The sequence below is a fragment of the Cricetulus griseus genome (genome assembly GCF_003668045.3).
Source record: "Cricetulus griseus strain 17A/GY chromosome 1 unlocalized genomic scaffold, alternate assembly CriGri-PICRH-1.0 chr1_1, whole genome shotgun sequence".
NCBI lineage: Eukaryota > Metazoa > Chordata > Mammalia > Rodentia > Cricetidae > Cricetulus > Cricetulus griseus.
Window position 1 is genome coordinate 182,057,965 of NW_023276807.1, and position 6,177 is coordinate 182,064,141.

Below are 6,177 nucleotides of genomic sequence, written 5' to 3' on the forward strand. Positions count from 1 at the left end.
CCTTTTGAAGCAGCCTCCTTATTGTCCTTCAAGAAGATGCTGTTTGGAAAAAGAAAGCAAGACTCAAATAAAAACACTCCACCCACAATAAGAATCTTCATTCTGTAGAAGGAGTTGAGCTGAATATTTTCTGATACTCTAGATCTCTGAAAATGCTTCCACTGCGAAATTGATAAAGCAACTGTCAAGTAACTGTTTTGATAGAGGGGTGGTAAGAATTCCAGTCAACATTTGGGGTATAGAGCTGGCATTCCCAACAACTGAGTACTTCAAGCAAAAGCCCACTTCATCCATCTTTCAACACATGGGCTTTCCAGAATTTGGTCTGCTGAATAAATCCTAAGTTTCTGCCCCCAAATGAAAGATATTTTATTACTGATTGCCCATTCTTCAGAGGTGTCAAAGTATTCCATCTTTCTTTGTTTTCTTTGTATAACTAACTTCTAAGGTGTGTCTTATGACAGTTATCTTTGTCATCTTCCTATTCTTTAGGCTGGACAACTTTCTGTTCTTCATATTCCATTCCATCCGAGGATTCTATGACAGCCTGTGTCAGTCTTGGCAATGGAAATTTGCCCAAAAGAGAAATAAGGGAATGGCTCATTCATGATGAGCTTTTAAACTCTGAACATCAGAATAATACTGCCTATGTCAAGCCCCAGTTCTGATACACAGGGGTAGCTTCCCTGAGTTGCAGGTCATCCAACAATAACACAAGGATGGCAATAATACATTTGCTCATATGTGATAGATGTGGTTTGACACATTTTAAGCAGCCGATCAATGTTATCTTTTATTAAGGTCATTATTCATGACAGGTTATATTTGCCCTACTTTAAATTATGCCACAAGATTTCAAGTCTTAAAGTGCTTACATGTGCCATGTGGCCCAGGGTCCAACTATATTCTTCTGACTAACCATATGCTCCCAGAAAACATTTATCCAAGTAGCTTTTCTCTATCTGTTTGAATTACCTCAGACAAGTGCCTGAAGGTATTTACTCAAATAGAGACGGTTCTGCCGAGGTCAATGTGGATTTAACTGCATTGTTTCTGTGGTGAATCTATAACAGCTGGCTAGACAACTGCTCTCCATCACAGAAGTATCATTTGGGACTTTGAAGCTCAGTCTACAAGGAATGTATCACTTCCCCTGATGCTGTTTGGGATGATCACAAAAGAAACTTCTATCTGGCTCTTCCAGCCTGACCCCTACCGAGGTCAGTGTACCCTCTGCTCCTTCCCAACTCCTGCCCAAAGTCCCATTCACCCACCCCAGATCTCTCTGTGCCTGTGCTTGTGCCTGCTTGGAGTAGACCTGCTCAGCAAGGGAGATGCTCCCTGAGTCTGGAAATACCTCACTCTTCCTTCCCCCTCTGCCACCAGCCTGACCACTACTGAAACCCAACCCCTACCAAGTGAGGCAACTACCAGGAAAGGCAAGACCATCCAGAGCTGCAGACGTTGAAGTCTTGGTCCACACATACCACCGGGTGACAAGAGGAGATAAAGAGACCCCCACCTGCACGCACTGGAAAATATGGGAAGAAGACAGAATAAGAACAGACTCAACATCAGAAAGACCAATATGAAACCACCAGAATCTAGGGACTCCACACCAGCAAGATCTGAAAAGGCCAACACAAAGGATGAAGAAGAGATGGACCTCAAAAATTATCTTAGGAAGATGATAGAGACCTTTAAAGAGGAAACAAGAAAATCCCTTAAAGAAATAGAAGAAATAACAAGCAAAAAAATTACATGAAATGGAGGAAAAGACAAACCAAAAAATTCAAGAAATAAAAGAATCTCTTAAAGAATCGAAAGGGAGCCAAGAAAAAAAGAGAAGAAAGCACTCTAAACAGTTTAAGACATGAAAGCTGAAACAGACACAATAAAGAAAAAGCAGAATGAGCAGATGCTGGAAATAGAAAGGCTGGATAAATGATCAGGTGGTTCTGGAAGGAAAAATCCAACTCAACAAACATAACTACACCCACAAAAACACAGGCAATAGATAATTTAATTTTACCAAACACAAAAAGAAACAGAAGGGTGAAATCCGCACACAATGACACCACCAATAATAAATTGAAAACCAACAAGAACCAACAAACAATGGACATTAATATCCCTAAATGTCAATGGTCTTAACTTACCCATAAAAAGATATAGGCTAACAGAATGGATACGAAGTCAGAATCCATCCTTCTGCTGTTTACAAGAAACACACCTCAACTTCAAAGACAGGTGATAACTCAGAGTAAAAGAATGGGAAAATATTTTCCAATCAAATGGGCACTAGAATCAAACGGGTGTAGCAAACCTAATATCTAACAAATTAGACTTCAAACTAAAATCAAATCAAACTAAAATCTCTTTTGAGAGATGAAGAAGGGCATTTCAGACTCATCAGAGGAAAAGTCCATCAAGATGAAGTCTCAATCCTGAACATCTATTCCCCAAATACAAAGGCAGCCACATTTGTAAAAGTAACATTGCTAAAGCACAAACCACATGTAAAACCACACACACTTATAGTAGGAGACTTCAACACCACACTTACACCCCTAGACAGGACCATCAGACAGAAACTTAACAAACAAAGGATCTCACAGAAGTTATGACCCAACTGGGTTTAACAAATCTATAGAACATTCCATCCAAACACAAAAGAATATACCTTCTTCTCAGCACCACATGGAACCATCTCTAAAATTGACTACATAGTTGGCACCAACGCAAACCTCCACAGTTACAAAAGAATTGAAATAACCCCCTGTATCTTATCAGATCACCATGCTTTAAAGCTAGAATTCAACAGCAATACAAATTGCAGAAAATCTGTATATTCGTGGAAACTAAATAACACCCAATTCCACCATTCCTGGGTTGAGGAAGAAATAAAAAAAAGAAATTAAAGACTTCCTAGAATTTAACGAGAATGTAGACACAATATAACCAAACTTATGGAACACTCTGAAAACAGTGCTAAGAGGAAAGTTCATAGCACTAAGTGCCCACATGAAAAAACTGGAGAAAAGTCACACTAGAGAATTGACAGAACAACTGAAAGCTTTAGAGCAAAGAGAAGCAAACTCACAAAGGATGAGTAGACACCAGGAAATAATCAACCTGAGGCTGAAATTGATAAAGTAGAAACTAGGAAAATATTACAAAGAATCAATGAAACAAAGAGTTGGTTTTTTGAGAAGATCAACAAGATAGACAAACCTCTATCTATACTAACCAAAAGGTAGAGAGAGAGCAAGCTAATTGACAAAATCAAAAATGATAAAGGGATATAACAACGGACACTTAGGAAATCCAGAGAATCTTCAGGTCATACTTTCAAAAACTATACTCCACAAAATTTGAAATCTAAAAGAAATGGACAGTTTTCTGGACAGATATCACTTACCAAAATTAAGCCAAGAACAGATAAGCAGTGTAAATTGACCTATAACCCTTAATGAAATAGAAGCAGTCATCAAAATCCTCCTAACCAAAAAAAAAAAAAAAAAAAAAAAAAAAAAAAAAAAAAAAAAAGGCCTGGGCCAGATGGCTTCACTGCAGAATTATACCAAAAATTCAAACAAGAGCTAATATCAGTACTCCTCAAACTGGTCTGCACAGTAGAATCAGAAGGGACATTGCCAAACCCTTTCTACGATGCTACAATCACTTTCATACCCAAGCCACACAAAGACACAACTAAGAAAGAGAACTGCAGACGAATATCCCTCACAAACATTGATGCTAAAATACTCAATAAAATATTGGCAAATCGAATCCAAGAACACATCAGAAAAATCATCCACCACGATCAAGTAGGCTTCATCCCAGGGATGCAAGGATGGTTCAACATATGAAAATCCATCAATGTAATCAACCATATAAACAAACTTAAAATGAAAAATCATATGATCATCTCACTAGATGCTGAAAAGGCCTTTGACAAAATCCAGCATCCCATTATGATAAAAATCTTGGAGAAAATAGGAATAACAGGAACATATCTAAACATGATAAACACAATATACACCAAACCAACAGCCAACATCAAACTAAATGGAGAGAAACCAAAGCATTTCCTCTAAAATCACGAACAAGACAAGTCTGTCCACTCTCTCCATATCTCTTCAATATTGTACTTAAAGTTCTAGCTAGAGCAATAAGAAAAGGGGATCAAAGAGATACAAATTGGAAAGGAAGAAGTCAAACTTTCACTATTTGCAGATGATATGATAGTCTACATTAGTGACCCGAAAAACTCTACCAGGGAACTCCTACAGCTGATAAACACCTTCAGCAAGGTAGCAGGATACAAAATTAACTAAAAAAATCAGTACCCTACTATATACAGATGATAAATCCAATGAGAAAGAAATCAGGGAAACATCACCTTTCACAATGTCCACTAGCAACATAAAATATCTTGGGGTAACACTAACCAAAAAAGTGAAAGGCCTGCACAATAAGAACTTTGAGACTTTAAAGAAAGAAATTAAAGAAGATACCAGAAAACGGAAAGATATCCCATGTTCTTGGATAGGTAGAATCAACATAGTAAAAATGGCAATCTTGGCAAAAGCAATCTACAGATTCAATGCAATTCTGATGGGGACATCAGAATCCCAACACAGTTCTTCACAGATATTGTAAGAACATTGACATCTGCACTCAACTTTGTATGGAAAAATAAAAAACCCAGGATAGACAAAACAACACTTTACAATAAAGGAACTTCTGGAGGCATCCCCTTCCCTGACTTCAAGCTCTATTATAGAGCCATAGTTCAGGAAAAAAAGCTTGGTATTGGCACAATAATAGACAGATAGACTAATGGAATGAATTGAAAACCCTGATGCTAACCCATGTACCTACGAACACCTTATTTTTGACAAAGGTGCTAAATCTATACAATGGAAAAATGATAGCATCTTCAACAAATGGTTCTGGCACAATTGGATTCGGACATGAAGAAGATTGCAGATAGATCCCTACTTGTCACCATGCACAAAACTTAAGTGCAAATGGATCAAAGTTCTCACCATAAATCCAGCCACACTGAAACTTCTAGAAGAGAAAGTGGGAGATATCCTTGAATGAATTGGCACAGGAGACTGCTTCTTGAACATTACACCAGTAGCACCAACATTGACATCTGCACTTAATAAATGGGACCTCCTGAAACTGAGAAGCTTCTGTAAGAGAAAGGACACTGTCAGTAAGACAAAATGATAGTCCACAGAATGGGAAAAGATCTTCACCAACCCCACATCTGACAGAGGGCTGATTTCCAAAATATACAATGAATTCAAGAGGTAGCCACCAAAACACCAAACAATGAATTTAAAAAGTGTGGCATAGAACTAAATAGGGAATTCTCAAAAGAGGAATCTGAAATGGCTGAAAGAAGTTTATGAAAGTGCTCAAAATCCTTGGCCATCAGAGAAATGCAACTCAAAACGACTCTGAGATACCTCTTATACTGGCCAAAATGGCTAAAATCAAAAACACCAATGACAATCTATGCTTCAGAGGATGTGAAGCAAAAGGAACACTTCTCCATTGTTGTAAGACGACTTTGGAAATCAGTATGGTGGTTGCTCAGTAAAAAATAGGAATCAGTCTACCTCAAGATCCAGCAATTCTCCTCTGGGGCATATACCTAAATAATGTACGTTCATATAACAAGGACCATGTTCAACCATGTTCATTGCAGCATTGTTTGTAATAGCCAGAACCTGAAAGCAACATAGATGCCCCTCAACTAAAGAATGGATAGAGAAAGAGTGGTACATTTATACAATGGAGTACTATTCAGCAGAAAAAAAGCAATAGAATCTTGAAATTTGAAGGCAAATGAATGGAACTGGAAGAAACCATCTTGATTGAGTAACCCAGTCACAAAAAGACAAACTTGGTATGTACTCACTCATATATGAATTTTAGACATAGAGCAAAGGATTACCAGCCTATAATCCTCTTCACTAAAGAAACTAGGAAACATGAAGGACTTTAAGGGATAAATGCATGGACCCCATAGAATGGGAAGGGGTAGGAACTCCTGAGCTAATTGGGAGCACAAGGGTAGGATAGAGGGAGCTGCCAGAATGAGAAGAGAAGAGGAGGAAAGATGAGGAAATGGAGGAGCAGAAATGTTGAGTTGGG